This window comes from Schistocerca nitens, chromosome 2, assembly GCF_023898315.1.
Source record: "Schistocerca nitens isolate TAMUIC-IGC-003100 chromosome 2, iqSchNite1.1, whole genome shotgun sequence".
NCBI classification, from domain to species: Eukaryota; Metazoa; Arthropoda; class Insecta; order Orthoptera; family Acrididae; genus Schistocerca; species Schistocerca nitens.
This window is the reverse complement of record NC_064615.1, coordinates 954323402-954341683: the sequence shown is the minus strand read 5'-3', so window position 1 is coordinate 954341683 and position 18282 is coordinate 954323402.

Below are 18282 nucleotides of genomic sequence, written 5' to 3'. Positions count from 1 at the left end.
GGGAAATGTAAGTTAATGCGAATGAGTATGAAGATAAACTTGTAATGTTCGGGCGCCGTATTACTACTGTCCTGTTTGACACAATGACATCGTTTTAATATCTGGACGAAACGTTGCAGAGTGATAATGACATGTAACGAGAATATGAGAATTGTGGTAGGGAAGGTGAAAGGTCGACTTTGATTTGTTGGGAGAATTTTAGGAAAGAGTGGTTCACCTATAAAAGAGACCGCATATAGGACGTTGGTGTGACCTATTCTTGAGTACTGCTCGAGTGTTTGGGATCCATACCAGGTCGGATTGAAGGAAGACATGAAGGCAATTCAGAGGCGGGCTGCTATATTTGTTACCGGTAGGTGGTTCGAACAACACCTTAATGTTACGGAGATGCTTCAGAAACTCAAATGGGAATCCCTGGAGGGAAGGCGACTTTTTTCTTCTTTTTTCAGGAAACATTATTGAGGGAATTTAGAGAACCGGCATTTGAAGCTGGCTACCAACGATACTACTGCCACCAACATACATTGCGCATAAGGACCACGAAGATACGATAGGAGAAATTAGGGCTCATGCGAAGGCATATAGACAGTCGTTTTCCCCTGGCTCTATTTGCGAGTGGAACAGGGAAAGAAACGCCTGGTAGTGGTACACGATGTTTTTCGGCAAGCGCCGTACGGTGACTTGCGGAATACCTATGTAGATGTAGATGTAGATTTAAATGTGGAAATTCTTGAAGTAACATACTGTCGGTGATCTGAATAAACTAATTAAATTTGTGAAAGGTACGATTTCAAATAAAAGTATCGGGTTTGTGTTAACTTTATGACAATTATTGTTTTTCATAACTACAAATCTCTTACATGGATCTACTCTCACTGCAGTCACACAAAGACCATTTCGTTAACGTAAGTTCAAAAATGCGTTGAAAATATAAAAAGTATTTTGTGAATGAAATACTGGCTTGCTAAACCCTATCACGCCATCAGAAGCAACACGTAAGCAAATCGGATCTGCCCCACATTATCATAACCGCGACTGCACTCTGCTACTCATTGGATAACATCGCCTAAGCAACCACATTCTGTTGCAGAATGGGCGCAGAGACAGGAGGTACATATTTTCTTATAATCACTTTGTCCATAAGAACCCATTGCTAACTTCATGAGTTCCCCCCCCCCCAATCTCTCTCTCTCTCTCTCTCTCTCTCTCTCTCTCTCTCTCTCTCAGTATACTTTAAGGCAGCACCGCTTCATGAGTCCCCCACCTCTCTCTCTCTCTCTCTCTCTCTCTCTCTCTCTCTGTCTCAGTATATGTTAAGGCAGCCCCGCTCTTTATTGTACCATTACAACCACAAGCGAAATACAACTTCACTCCAGAGCAACCCAAACGGAATAGACTGAAGCACAACGCCTTGTTTTCCTCCAAAACCCGCTGACCGTGTGAAGGGACCACGCTCTCGCTAGATATTGGCGCCGGCCGCTGTGACCGAGTGGTTCTAGACGCTTTAGTCCGTATCCGCGCGACTGCTACTGTCTCGCGTACGAATCCTGCCTCGGGCATGGATGTGTGTGATGTCCTTAGGTTAGTTAGGTTTAAGTAGTTCTAAGCTCTAGGGGACTGATGACCTCAGATGTTAAGTCAAATAGTGCTCAGACCCTTTTGAACCATTTTGACATTGGCTGCAGCCACACTCGCCTCAGTGACCTCACGCAGATACACTCGTGGGGCCGAAGCAACCATGAATATGTGGAAGTCCCACAGACATAATAGCAAAGACTAGTAACGAGACATAGCTACGTAAAAACAGAAAATATAGGCGATGACCGATTATAATGGATACCTTTCAATCCATTCACACTGCTACCTATCGATTCCATACCTTCTCCCTCTCGCATAATATTAAAAGAATTGTAACTTTAAACCCTTTTATACTGACAGACACACTTGCACATAAGTCAGATTTTAATTTTTTTTGTGGAATGTACACTCTTTGACATAAAACTTGACCGGCGGCCGGCCGCTTCAGAGGCTAAGTCCGCGCCGATCGCGACATGGGACAAAAAAACTGGCCAACTCGCTAATTCTCTAAGTCCGGTTATCTGCACAATCTGGCAACACTGTAGACTGCGGCACTTCCTGGAGGAAAACTTGTCCCATGATAGAGGAACTCTAGGCTGATTACGCCTGTGGTCTAGCGGTAGCGTGCGTTGTTTCTGTTCATAATGGCAGTGGATCGAGAGCAGCTGGCATAAAATATTTTTATAGCCTCTTCTGTCTGAATGCTGAAGACGTGAATGTAATGGTAGCGCAGATTCAATCTATTTCGCTTTGTGACACACTGATATCAAAATTTTATCCAGTAACGATTTTGCGGCAGATTTCCTGCAGACTGTCCTCCTCTGGACGCCGTATGCGGCAAAGCTCCGGGATTCATTTGCTGGCTACTGGCAGCGGCCGTGGCGACAGCAGCGGCGCTGCACTCCCCCGTTCTTTATCGAAAGCGCCTGCTACCGCTCATCGCTTTTGATGATTTAAAACGCTTTATTATTAAATGTTGCTCCACAGAAAATTTCTACAATTTCCATTCACGCTCAAAAGCAACGGAGACAGACGCCCTGATTAGTAGGCGGGTATTATATTACATTAATCGGCAAGAGCTGAGTATGGCCCGAAATTAATTTTATAGACTGGGGCGAAATTAAACCACCTCACTACATTCGATGAATTTATAAATACTTCATACCTCGTTTCTTTTCCTTTCAAACTCAATTTTTTGTGCAACTTTTGCTCAATGTTTGGATGTTTTCGTCAAGCCAGAGTGAGCGTCTGTGGTGTAAAGTGTATTACAGTTCTTGTTTCATTCCTTATGGTAAGTCTATGCGATAAACTGTGTGAATACCTTGCAATGCATGCTCTGTAGCAGTGCAGGAACACTGCACATTTGGAGTTCCATGTATGGGTTCATGAAGTATTTATTGTTGATCGGAAGTGATAGTTAAGGTCATCAGATTTAAACCAGAAAAATTTGTCGTTTTGAAGGTTTCAGAGAACGGAAAGGAATTGCTAACGCCGGTGTTAGAAAACGTCTACAGTTAAATGCTATTGCAAAAATTTAGAAGAAGGGAACTATATTAATGAACATGTGCACTTCATAAACAACCTTCTGACATGTTAGACCTATATGACGAACAAAGCTCAAATTTATATCGTTGACAGTCGGTTTGAATCGTTTCAGGGTCTATTTTACAGTGAAGCACCTTGGAATTTGCAAAGCAGAAATCCATGATATTAACTTAATTTACTAAGTCGAAATCGGACGAAGATTGATGTTTAAAGGCATTCTTCAGATTTCGCATAAGAAATTTTTACTAGCACTTTGCAACTCCATTAATTAAAATGGAAAATAAAAGGTTGTAGTCAGCGACTTCTACCGTGATTCGAACTGCTATGTCTTATAGCACAAGCACTGCAACGCACAAGGGAACCTCTGAGCTAACGACACACTGGCGGCCAGAGGCGGAATATAGTCACTGCGATGTTGCCTGAGCCTCAAAACGCAACCTTAAACACACGAACAGAGGAGGTGGAGATTACTGTTTTAACGTCCCGTCGACAACGATGTCATTAGAGACGGAGCACAAGCTCGGATTAGGGAAGGATGGGGAAGGAAATCGGCCGTGCCCTTCCTAAGGAACCATCCCGGCATTTGCCTGAAGCGATTTAGGGAAATCATTGAAAACCTAAATCAGGATGGCCGGGCGCGGGATTGCACCGTCGTCCTCCCGAATGCACACACAAACAGGTGTTACTTATGTGAAGAACGCCGTTCTTGGAGTCCAGAAATTAAATATACTTTCTAATTGTGTCAATTTGCAGTGGATTATATCGTACGAGTTTTCGATGTGGAAAACGAATGTCAAGTGAATTTAGCGAGGTAACGCCGACCTACACCCGGAAGTAAATGCACTATCAGAGTGTTGACAAATACTTGCTACGACGCTGCCATTTCTAGGCTCTCTGACGAGGCAGCTCTTCAGCGAAATGCTTGCCGTGATTCTCCGATACGGTTCTTCAGAGTGGAGACGCGCGCGCACGTTTGGTTTTTATGCGGCGTTCTCCCCTGATGGTTTCTGACGTCGCCTTATGGGCTATGTATACATATGAGACATTCAATTATCATTAATCCAGAATGATACAAGTTTCAGCTTCCGGCGTGGAAGAAGGCTGTTGACGCCGACATTATATCATTTCAACGTAGGGAAAGCAAAACGGATCATTCAATGTTTCTCATTCAACATAAAGCATGTGAGATAATTTTCCGTAACGTTCATAATCATCTAAAAATACAAACGAAGTAAAAATACACCGGAAGCTTATTCGAATTGAATATAACGCTTTGCACCTCGATGTCGAATTTGTCCACTTGCAATCTTTTGCAGCACACACATAGAATGTCATGATTACCACGAGAATGAAGAAATATGTTGGTAAGGATGGAAGCAAGAAGAGACGCAGTCAACAAATATTCTATTCCTCATTGCATTCATTTCATTTGACACGTAAGAAGAGGTAAAGCGGGAATTTACTTTCGTTAACACGAAAGATATGCCGCACATATTGATAACGAGGAAGTCTGCGTCTTCATACGTTTCCTCCTTGAAACCTGTATGCTCTATTATATACTAAGTAGCCCGATCATTGTTTCAGTAATGTTACCCTCTTGTTTGACCCCGTAACGATGAACAGATTCCAAATGCATGTCTCCCTTCCTGGGTTGTTTTTTGTGTTTTATTGCTTGGAATTCCTGAAGCAGACCACTGTGCCTTCCCCCCTCGTGGGTTAGGTCTCAAAACTAAACCGCTTTGTATCCAATGGCATAATTTATTCAGACAGCATCAGCATAAGACTATCAAACAAAGCCTTCCATTTACAGTTGCAGCACTCTGACCAGCACTGACCAAAGTGTAATCCACGGTCATGGTCCTAAATTACCAGCTGTCTGCTACTGTGGCAAAATCCGTACTACACTTTCGATTCCGCAGCACCATTTTATCTGGTAACACTGTGTAGTTGCACAGTTGTGCTACCAGGTCTGTCCTCACACTGTCAACTTTATGTATCTCACTTCTCCTGTAGCGTAGATCACGAGGAGCCGAAGTAAATGAGTGTATTCTGCATGACGTAACATTCAGTATTCCCTTCTTTCATAGCCACTCTTCATGTGCATCGATACCAAATAGGAATGCGAAAACTCTTGCGAGTGAGAGAATGACAATAACAATCGTAACAAGAACAAGCAAATAATGAATGATGTTTATTCCAACGCAGAACGAGAATGGCTTTAAATATAAAAATCTGTATCTATATCTATATCCATATCTATTGATCTTTGAGTTGGCACAATGCAAATATATTCTTAGCATTTAGTTACTGAATTTAGTTCTGGATGTTTGCAGAGAAAAGGAAAAGTCGGTACTTCTCGCTAGTGTAATATAATGTGAACCAGCAACTACCCTTTCCTTAGAACACGACTCAAGCAGGTCCTCAAGTAGGTAGCAAGGCACTGCTGCATTCTGTTCCCTGACATTGCTCTGATGACGGTTAATGCAGATAGTTCCGATTATGAAATACAAAACGTATTGCAGGTTAGTTCCTAGGATAGTAACATTAAATTTGCGTTGTAGACGGCACATGAACGTGACGACTATCCATATTACTCATCAATATAAAAAGACAATATTTTGGGAATTTAGCAGGATTACTCAAAATGAATTCTGAAATTGGGTGACTGACTGCACAGGTGCTAAACGTCGTCAAGAGTATACGATGTCCTAATCGCATTAGGAATATGAAGATCGTCTTCGACAGCTCGCAACTTTCACATTGCTATCTCCACCCTACTCCAGACAGCCCTCGGTGGAGTTGCACTACGTTGCCGATGTTATGGAAGGCCTTCAAACCGACAACAGACCACATATTGAAAAATACAAGCGAATTCTCTTGCAGCGTAAGCTTATTGTAACTAATCTAAAAATTATTGGAGAGGAACATTGTCCTATTCAAAAAAAGTAAAATGTTATACACTGTTGACGTCAAACGGACATTATCTATGTCCTGTCTTGTGTCCTACTCATCTATAATATCAAGTGTACTATAAAAATGATTATATATAATGGATGATAGGGTAATGCATTGATACCAGATGGTGGGGGCCGGCCGGTGTGGCCGTGCGGTTCTAGGCGCTTCAGTCTGGAACCGCGTGACCGCTACGGTCGCAGGTTCGAATCCTGCCTCGGGCATGGATGTGAGTGATGTCCTTAGGTTAGTTAGGTTTAAGTAGTTCTAAGTTCTAGGGGACTGATGACCTTAGAAGTTAAGTCCCATAGTGCTCAGAGCCATTTGAACCATTTGAACTATTTAACACAAAATGACATTAAACATTAAAGTTATTCACGAGCAGCTATTTGAGAATATGTATGAACATTAAATGACACGACGAACTGAAATAATATGACGAAGAGTTCAGCGCTCACTGGGAATAGAGCCCCACACATATCGTTGTTGACTACACACAAAGAGACGTCAGCTACCGAATTTTATTCCACCAGCTGCTCAGAATAGCATCTTGAACTTACAGTCATCTCGCAAATAGTTCTGTGTCTCACTGGGAGTTAAAAACGTCAGATATCGTTAGTGTTGACAACGAATGAAAATACATTAAAAATCAAAATTATTATCCACCAGCAGATAGGTGTTCTCATGATAGAGCTTGATAATACATAATTAAATCTTTAGTGCCGGGCCAGGATTCGATCCCATTCACGCGTAATATGTGAAGGTGTTGAGGAATCTGCAGTTTTGAACAAACAACAAATTGTAGCCGAGCTGTATTGCCACGAAGGGATCAAATTCCGCGTTAAGGGCGGTCTGAGTTGCATTCCCAGTTTAGAACCAATTTTATCGACATACAGAAGCTCAAATAAAAGATGGAATAAGTGTCCTGTGACCATACATAGCGTTTGTGTCGTCACTTGAAATAAATAACTAGTATAAGAAAGGTTACTGGTGATAGAGTTTCTACATGTCGCCACTCCAGACTTTATTGTGGTTCAACCTACCGTCTACTTGGTAAAGAAGGAATATCATCTTTAATGTGAATTTTCAGACCACGCAGCCATTATATCTCCTTCACTTGGTGTAGCCACGAGAGAATGGAATCTGTCTCTCCCTATCTAAAATCATTGACGGAAGTGGGAATCGAACCCAGGCCATAGGTATAACAACCTACCATCCGTCCAACAGACCATGAAATCCTCTTCTCTGCGAGTCATTTTTCAATCGTAACGCAGTTGCGCCACACTGGATGAGAATTCTGACACACAGGCTCCCTGTAGTAATTTGCAGCATGTTCAGTAAATTCATTTACTTGGTTGACCGAATCACCATGAACTAGCTGCCTCGGCTACCCAGTGCATACATTCGACTATTTTGTAATCACAGAAATAAAATCACGTAACTGCCACCTACACACAACTGCCAACAGTGTAGGATGCAGAAGTTTAAATAGGAAGTGTTCCTTTCCACTTGAGCTATTCTATTGCGCTATCTGTTACTAGAAAACGTCGTTCAGTCCAAAAGAAAAGCTGTAACTGTTTGTCTCTCAGAAGTCAAGACCTGGCCATATGCATAATCTCACAGTGCTGTGGAATCCAAAAGTTCTGGAGGAATAGTTGCCGAGCTCTGGAGCTGCTGTAGCTACGTGTCAGCTTGTAGCACAGATAAGATGTCGCGAGTTCGAATACATTCAGTGCTACATTTTTTAAAACGCAATTCTGCTCTCTGCTGAAGGTATCAATCTAATGGAACTTTGAACATAATTCCCTTCACTTCTCAACCCAAAGTAGTCGCATGTGGAAAAAGGGCTAACTACTGTGACATTTTGTTCTATTCAGGTTTAATAGACAGCAGGCAGCAGATGCATCTCGAAGATGTGCAGGGAGAGCGCATCGTGCCATAATATGTCAGAAAAGTATTTTCTACATTAGCCGTCGTGTGGTAGTGATATTTTATTCTTCTTCAAACTTTGTTTGACAGCTTTAACTCAGAACAAGTTTTCTACATGCATGTAATCAATAAACTGCATGTGCATTGTCAGACTGTCATAGGTAACATCAGAGAATTCGCATATATCGTTGATGATTAATTTCCCTCTCATGTTTACTATTGTTTTAACAACACTAAAGGAAACCTTACGAAAATTGTGCTCTGTATTATAAGAAATGAAATAAAACTAACCATGATAACCTTACGACGAAAGCATCTGTACACAAGCATGCCTCTATCGACACGAATTAGTAAAATACTACTCACTTAGATTTTGATTGGGTCTGTGTTTAATTGGTATGCTGTGTCATACTCAAGAGGTATGCAAATGTGGCATTTCATAAATATAGTTAAGTATTCCTAGAAACCCAAAATTCGCTTGTCAGCAGCGGAAAGAGGCCTTACCTGTTGTGCAGCATTGTAAGTTTTTCAACATTGCACTATGAGCTGAAAGCATTTTCTTGCGATTTCCTTATTGATGTTTGATGTGACTGCTTGTAGCTCTTTCACAGAAGGGATAAAAACGTTACAGTCAGTGAGACTGGAACTGCGAACCGTAACAGACGCGTTATCACACGTCAGCACGTTACCACAGAGCTGGCGAGGAGGTATGGGTCTTAGCTTCCTATTACGAGGCCAATAGTAACTAGATCTCGTAAACCGCTGTTTGAAGGTCGAGATTAGTTGCGGTTTCCACCTGCAACGACTTTCCTGGGCTGAAAACCGTAAATTTTCAATCTTTTGTTACCCTTCAAGCGATAATAACTCAGATTATTCAATGGAAATGACAGGTAAAATCAAGTGAACTTTGAGGCTTAATTCCGTGCACACCAGGAAGTAACTCGTCGATCACAGAGTTGCCAAACATACGTTGCCTTGTTGCCAAATCTCAGTTACAGTACCAGCAGGAAGAAGACGAACCGATGTGATCCTACAGCGGTCTGGGAAGTGACCATAGCTGGTGTCTCCAAGTCGCGGCTGCTACGGCCTGGAATACGTAATGCGTCTGATTCGCTTTCTGTAACTAGGTTTAGGGACTGGAGCGTAGTTACTAATAATACTCAGAACTGACTGCAAACTGAGCATCATAAATCAGTAACTCTCATTGTTGTTTTTATATTTCTTTCGTAAGTGCACTCAAAACTAAGAAAGTCATTCACAGGCGTTTTCGTGCCTCGCCGATAGTCGAGCACAACATACAAATAAAAATAAAAAAGAATGTGTGTGTCTGTGTGTGTGTGTGTGTGTGTGAGAGAGAGAGAGAGAAAGAGAGAGAGAGAGAGAGAGAGAGAGAGAGAGATAAATAAAAAGCAATGAGAGAGAGTGTAAAAAATTGTTGTAAAGAAATTGAATCATGGTATTTAAAGAAATCTTTCATTAAAATGACACGTTCCACATCATTACGAAATGTCGTATTCATGATCTATGGAACAAGAGTTAATCTAATGTAATGTAATCTAATCTAATCACATCATATTGATGATTAGCCATGAAGAGTCATGAATTACCGAAATTTTGGCCAATACCAGTAACCAAATCTAAACTTGAAAATAAAAGACGACAATTTTTGTAATAAACCGTGACTCCTATCAAGACCCTTTCGTCCCTGTTATCTAACCACGAAAGATGTCTGATATACCTCCATTCTGAAGTAACAAAGTGTGCATGCATTTAAAGATGAAGTGCATGATGTGAAGTTCTGTGACGGAGATACGAACCCAACACGTAATCCGATTGTTAACTAAGAAAAATCAAATGTTACGTATCGGTTTTTCTTACGAGCCGCTAGGTGTCTGAATCTAAAATAAGGATACAAACTTTTGTGCCTAAGCGACAATCGAACTGCACACCTACCGTGCATCCACGAATATAGCTTAAGTATCAGTTGCTTACTCATGAACAGTAAGATGTGTGCGTGTTTGACCAGAAATAACGACACCTGTTGCGATTGTTGGAAACACATGAACAGACATTGAAATTGCGCGTTAATTTTCACTAGCAGGTGGGTGTGCACTTGATAAAGCTAGAAATGAAATTATGAATATTTTTGTACTGGATCAGGTTTCAGACCCACATACTTACCTTTGGAGGAGACCTAGAGAAGATTGCAGTCTTGGGAAAAGGAACGAAATGACTGAACTATACTGTTCCGAGAGATTCAGATCCTCGAAAGAGGAGATACGAATTCGAATCACAGTCCAGCACCAAATTTTTAAACGTCTCTAGTTCAATCAAGTACAAGTAAAATAAGAGCCCTGTCCCTTTAAATGGCTATCGGTTCATCAAATAAAATAAAATTTTCTAATGTAAGTAAGCTTACTGGCGACTGTATTTCTGTTTACCATGACTTCCGCTGTGTCATTTCCCAACGTAAACCGGCTCTGCCCAGTTGGTAATGAAGGAACGTGATGTTTAATGCGTATTCTGGATTATAACGTCTTTCTCTTGAGGTTACCAGAGGTAAAATAAATCTGTTTGTGCCTCTTAAAAGTAAATGCCTGAACCCACGCATTGCACCTGTGATAGCTCGTTCCACCATACCATTGTGGCCACATTACCCAGCCCCAAGAGTGTGCTGTAACGGATGATGTGCTTAGCTTACAAAATTAGTCACGGTGGAAAAAATGCGAGTCTATTAAATGGTCAAGTAGAAGCAAGCTTCTGACGCAGAGATTATGCTATTCTCATGTCAGCAGGATGTAAAGACTCTTCTAGGCATCATAGGCTGGATGTGAAGCCATTTTGATTTTTCACAAATTCAGCAAATTTCTTAAGTGAGGAAAATCCACTGTGAAGTGTGAAGTTACCGGATAATTCGATTATTACTGTTATTATTAATATCATTTTATTCATACCGCTGCTTTAACACAAGTGCTTGAACATCATTTAATGCCTTTTGGTCACTATAGATGTAGTTTCCCAAGAACAGGTTCTTTCCCTGTCTACGGAATCCTTTTCATGTTAATATCAAACACCAGCAATTACTCGTAGATTACTTTAAAACTAAGTAATTGACGAAGACGTTACTTGGTAACAAAAACGCACTGCCTTTCTTCATTTACTTTCGCCTAGAAATGGTTATCGAGTACTGACAAACCAAAAGGAAAGAGATCCTACTGCCTTCCGATATACGTTGCTGTTAGTTCTTCCACATGATTTGGTCGACATGACCTGTTTCAAGTTGTGTATGACAGACAGTGTTTTAGAAAATCTATTGTTTCCCTTCGAAATAAACAGAAGTATTTTCATTCTAAGCTGTCCAAGTACAAAATTTTCGCAATATTAGTTCAAATTTAATATTCGCTTCTATAATGTAGGAAAGTATTTCACAGTCGCAAAACTCGCATCCGAAACGTTGACCTTATACTTAGTCTCTGACCATAAATTCTAGCTCAGAGTGACACCAGTTTAAATAACCTAATGTTTCATTCCTTATGGTAAGTCTATGCGATAAACTGTGTGAATACCTTGCAATGCATGCTCTGTAGCAGTGCAGGAACACTGCACATTTGGAGTTCCATGTATGGGTTCATGAAGTATTTATTGTTGATCGGAAGCGATAGTTAAGGTCATCAGATTTAAACCAGAAAAATTTGTCGTTTTGAAGGTTTCAGAGAACGGAAAGGGATTGCTAACGCCGGTGTTAGAAAACGTCTACAGTTAAATGCAATTGCAAAAATTTAGAAGAAGGGAACTATATTAATGAACATGTGCACTTCATAAACAACCTTCTGACATGTTAGACCTATATGACGAACAAAGCTCAAATTTATATCGTTGACAGTCGGTTTGAATCTTTTCAGGGTCTATTTTACAGTGAAGCACCTTGGAATTTGCAAAGCAGAAATCCATGATATTAACTTAATTTACTAAGTCGAAATCGGACGAAGATTGATGTTTAAAGGCATTCTTCAGATTTCGCATAAGAAATTTTTACTAGCACTTTGCAACTCCATTAATTAAAATGGAAAATAAAAGGTTGTAGTCAGCGGCTTCTACCGTGATTCGAACTGCTATGTCTTATAGCACAAGCACTGCAACGCACAAGGGAACCTCTGAGCTAACGACACACTGGCGGCCAGAGGCGGAATATAGTCACTGCGATGTTGCCTGAGCCTCAAAACGCAACCTTAAACACACGAACAGAGGAGGTGGAGATTACTGTTTTAACGTCCCGTCGACAACGATGTCATTAGAGACGGAGCACAAGCTCGGATTAGGGAAGGATGGGGAAGGAACTCGGCCGTGCCCTTCCTAAGGAACCATCCCGGCATTTGCCTGAAGCGATTTAGGGAAATCATTGAAAACCTAAATCAGGATGGCCGGGCGCGGGATTGCACCGTCGTCCTCCCGAATGCACACACAAACAGGTGTTACTTATGTGAAGAACGCCGTTCTTGGAGTCCAGAAATTAAATATACTTTCTAATTGTGTCATCTTGCAGTGGATTATATCGTACGAGTTTTAGATGTGGAAAACGAATGTCAAGTGAATTTAGCGAGGTAACGCCGACCTACACCCGGAAGTAAATGCACTATCAGAGTGTTGACAAATACTTGCTACGACGCTGCCATTTCTAGGCTCTCTGACGAGGCAGCTCTTCAGCGAAATGCTTGCCTTGATTCTCCGATACGGTTCTTCAGAGCTGAGACGCGCGCGCACGTTTGGTTTTTATGCGGCGTTCTCCCCTGATGGTTTCTGACGTCGCCTTGTGGGCTATGTATACATATGAGACATTCAATTATCATTAATCCAGAATGATACAAGTTTCAGCTTCCGGCGTGGAAGAAGGCTGTTGACGCCGACATTATATCATTTCAACGTAGGGAAAGCAAAACGGATCATTCAATGTTTCTCATTCAACATAAAGCATGTGAGATAATTTTCCGTAACGTTCATAATCATCTAAAAATACAAACGAAGTAAAAATACACCGGAAGCTTATTCGAATTGAATATAACGCTTTGCACCTCGATGTCGAATTTGTCCACTTGCAATCTTTTGCAGCACACACATAGAATGTCATGATTACCACGAGAACGAAGAAATATGTTGGTAAGGATGGAAGCAAGAAGAGACGCAGTCAACAAATATTCTATTCCTCATTGCATTCATTTCATTTGACACGTAAGAAGAGGTAAAGCGGGAATTTACTTTCGATAACACGAAAGATATGCCGCACATATTGATAACGAGGAAGTCTGCGTCTTCATACGTTTCCTCCTTGAAACCTGTATGCTCTATTATATACTAAGTAGCCCGATCATTGTTTCAGTAATGTTACCCTCTTGTTTGACCCCGTAACGATGAACAGATTCCAAATGCATGTCTCCCTTCCTGGGTTGTTTTTTGTGTTTTATTGCTTGGAATTCCTGAAGCAGACCACTGTGCCTTCCCCCCTCGTGGGTTAGGTCTCAAAACTAAACCGCTTTGTATCTAATGGCATAATTTATTCAGACAGCATCAGCATAAGACTATCAAACAAAGCCTTCCATTTACAGTTGCAGCACTCTAACCAGCACTGACCAAAGTGTAATCCACGGTCATGGTCCTAAATTACCAGCTGTCTGCTACTGTGGCAAAGTCCGTACTACACTTTCGATTCCGCAGCACCATTTTATCTGGTAACACTGTGTAGTTGCACAGTTGTGCTACCAGGTCTGTCCTCACACTGTCAACTTTATGTATCTCACTTCTCCTGTAGCGTAGATCACGAGGAGCCGAAGTAAATGAGTGTATTCTGCATGACGTAACATTCAGTATTCCCTTCTTTCATAGCCACTCTTCATGTGCATCGATACCAAATAGGAATGCGAAAACTCTTGCGAGTGAGAGAATGACAATAACAATCGTAACAAGAACAAGCAAATAATGAATGATGTTTATTCCAACGCAGAACGAGAATGGCTTTAAATATAAAAATCTGTATCTATATCTATACCCATATCTATTGATCTTTGAGTTGGCACAATGCAAATATATTCTTAGCATTTAGTTACTGAATTTAGTTCTGGATGTTTGCAGAGAAAAGGAAAAGTCGGTACTTCTCGCTAGTGTAATATAATGTGAACCAGCAACTACCCTTTCCTTAGAACACGACTCAAGCAGGTCCTCAAGTAGGTAGCAAGGCACTGCTGCATTCTGTTCCCTGACATGAACCCCTGTGACTTCTTTCTGTGGGGACACTTGAAAGACCAGGTGTACCGCCAGAATCCAGAAACAATTGAACAGCTGAAGCAGTACATCTCATCTGCATGTGAAGCCATTCCGCCAGACACGTTGTCAAAGGTTTCGGGTAATTTCATTCAGAGACTACGCCATATTATTGCTACGCATGGTGGATATGTGGAAAATATCGTACTATAGAGTTTCCCAGACCGCAGCGCCATCTGTTGTTGAAAATTGTAACTACTGTAATTTCGAAAGTTTGTCCGCCTGAAAATGTACTGTTGTCCCAAGCATATTGCAACAAACGGTGTATTTCTATCGCTGCTCGTTTAGTTTTTATTGCCGTTTCAAATATACCGGTCATTTTTGAAACACCCTGTATATATATATATATAAATCGTACCACTGTCTGATGTACATGGGCTTCAATTTGGAAAAAAATGGTTCTAAGCATTATGGGACTTAACATCTGAGGTCATCAGTCCCCTAGCCTTAGAACTACTTAAACCTAACTAACCAAAGGACATCATACACATCCATGCCCGAGGTAGTATTCGAACCAGCAGCGCGGTTCCGGACTGAAGCGCCTAGAACCGCTCGGACACAGCGGCCGGCTTCAATTTGGAGTAGAATTCTCTGTGAAATAGAACTAGTGTTACTTTACACCACGGCATCCCTGCTTAACTGACTGCATCATGATTGTGCAACATCACTTTACGTATGGAAATCCGGCACTGAAGTCTCTCTAATGTGAGTATTTTTTTGATTGTGAGCATTTTTTATCTAGGACATATCTCTGGAGTCGATCATTGTAGATTTCAGTCTATTGCTGCAGCATTCTTCCGGTTGTAGCACCAAGCATGACATCAACGGCTTCTGTCTGCGTTCATGGAACTTCGTTGTGTACATCTCGTGTGAACCAGTGGTATTTCCCTTCAGTTGTTTGCCAGGAACTATTTTTTAGCTGCCAGGTGTGTATCATCGAAGATTATTATTAGATGTGGATTCCAATCCTTTACGATGGTAAAGTCTAGGGCTAGCGACTGGACAATCTGGGATTTTCCGGAGGACGTCCCAAATCTCACGGGAGCTGGGAAAAGAAAGATTTTCCCCCAAATCCGAGCGTAATGCGATACAGGGATATGTTTGCATCCTGCAGGGTCGTTGAACGTTTTCTGGTAGTTAGTTTGCAAAATACGGTTACGAGATTTCTTCCGCGGGCAGCTAGAATTGAACCAATGAGAGTGTTCATAAGTGAGAAACAAGCTAAACAGTAAGTAGTAAAGACCATTTATCGACTTGGAGGTCTAAATATTTGTTAAGTCTGGAGAGCTGCTCTGAAATTTGATTGGTTGTGGACCTCGAAGAGAGAAGAGACAAGGTCTAACGGGACCAGCCGGCATGGGATTACAGTAACTTCTAAGAAAATAGTTATTTTCCGCATGAACGTCCCATTTATCTGGTCCACCCTAAGTAAATTCGTTCAGATCAAAATGAAGAGTATATCAAGCAAATGCTGTTTAGTTAGAAAGGAGACGTTAACCACAATGAATGCCTTTCTTATAACTTTATTCATTACGAAGTTATGAACAGCAGTACGTCTTTTTTAAATAGCACCCTATATTTTCTATTTGGCAGTACAATTCATCTCCTCAAGACCTGCTCGAAAGCATACCACGGTTTACCAGGCATGTAAGGACAATATTACCAGAAACTTAAACAAAACTGACGTTGAATCTCCTGTACTGGCAGACAGTTCATAAACCAGGGTAACATATCTACCCGCTGGAGTGGATAGTAAACAAATGGAAATACAAGGAAAATAAAAACCAGTCTTTTAGTAAACACTCTTCAGTTGAAGATTTCTGTGAGTAGAATGTACACCAACAAAGCGAAAGGATAAATGATTCTCATCTATGAAGTATCTAAGTTATCAGAAAAGTAATTACTATAATATTTATTATTTACAATATAGATAAATATAGTACAGTACTGTAGTAACGTAAAGTGATATGTTGTGTACAGTAATAGCAGTACATGATTAAAACTTGTATCATAATTTCTAGTCTTTTTTGTGGTTGAAGGTACGCCTAATATCACTAAGAGGAATATGTCCCTATATTTCTCTTCACACAAATGAAAAGAGTATGAAGGAAATTCGAGACCTCAACTTGATGCATAAAATCGCAATATATTTTCTCCTTAATATGAATGATTACATTCTGTATTCGTAAAGAAAATGAAAAATGATAGGTGAATATGGACCGGGGGAAAGGAATAAACGAGGAAGCCGCCTGGTAGAGTTTTGCACAGAGCATAATTTAATCACCACAAAAACATGGTTTAAGAATCATAAAAGAAAGTTGTATACGAGGAAGAGACCTGGAGAAAACATAAGGTTTCAGACTGATTATATAATGATAATAAAGAGATTTAGGAACCAGGTTTTAAATAGTAAAACACTTTCGGGGGCAGTTGTGGACTCTGACCATAATTTATTGGTTATGAACTGCAGAGTAAAACTACAGGAATTAGAAAAAGGCAGGAAATTAAGGAGATGGGACCTGGAACAGCTGAAAGGACCAGAGGTTGTTGATAGTTTTGGAGGGAGCATTAGATAAGGGAAGGAACACAGTAGAAGATGTATGGGTAGCTTTAAGAGATGAAATAGCAGAGGATCATAGGTTAATAGATAAGATGTGGTAGAAATCCTTGGATAACACAGTAGATGTGAAATTTAACTGATGATAGGAGAAAATATAAAAATGCACCAGATGAAGCAGGTGAAAGGAAATACAAAAATCTAAAAAATTAGTCTGACAGGTAGTGCAAAATGGCTAAGCAGGAATGGCTAGACGACAAACGTAAGGATTTAGAAGCATTTTTCACTAGGGGAAAGATAGGTACCATGTACAGGAAAATTAAAGAAGCCTTTCGGGAAAAGAGGAGCAGCTGTATGAATACGTAGGTTGGAACTTAATAGTCGCAACACTGCTGTGGGGACACTATGCAATGGAATCAACTATTGTCGCTGATAGCACACGTTGTTGACATACCTACCTTACCTCTGAGCAAATGGACTCGCCCGTCCCACGTCACCGGCGCGCGCACAATCGAGGGAAACAGTCACTTGTGAGTGAGTGGTCTAACGTAACGGTGTCACAAGGTTTTCGAAACAGGAACTACGGAGTTGGATCAAGATTGAATGTGCCAGAGGTCATACAGCACAATGTCATCGAGGTCTTCAAGAGAACTGCGGGGAATCGGCATTGTCGTACAGAACAGTGGCACGCTGGGTAAAAGCCTTCAACGAAGGTCGGAAAACTGTGGCAGCCATGCATCGGGCATGTCGTCCTAGCGTCTCTGAAGAAGACGTGCATGCTGTTGCCGCGTTAGTGGACTGTGATCGACGCCATACGATTCGTCAGCTAGCCCACGAGACCGGATTAGCGCATACGACTGTACTTAGTATCCGGAAGGAACACCCGGGCATGCGAAAAATTGCATCACCATGAGTTCCGCATGACCTGACGGAAATGCAGAAATCGATGCGTTACGACGCTGCGTAGACGCACCTGGAGCAATATGAGGGCGAAGGAGAGGCTTTCTTACGCCGTATCGTAACACTGGATGAGACACGGGCCACATCGTACGAGCAAAAACTGAAACGCCAATCCAACGAATGGCGTCATTATGGGTCGCCGCGTAAGTCTAAAGTGCGTCAGAGCTCCAGTATGGTGAAAGTTATGGTGATTCTCGTGTACGACTCTCATGGTGTTATCCTAACGCAATACTTTCCTCCACGGCAGACCGTCAATGCTCAGTGTTACTGTTAGTTTTTGGAGCATCACCTGCGACCAGCTTTGCGAAAGAAGCGGCGACACTTTCTGCGCGATCCACCCATCATTTTTCATGAATATGTGCGGGCGCATACAGCGCAAGCTGTGGCTGCTCTGTTCGGTCGATGGGTCTGGGAAGTACTGCACCATCCACCATACTCCCCGGACGTAA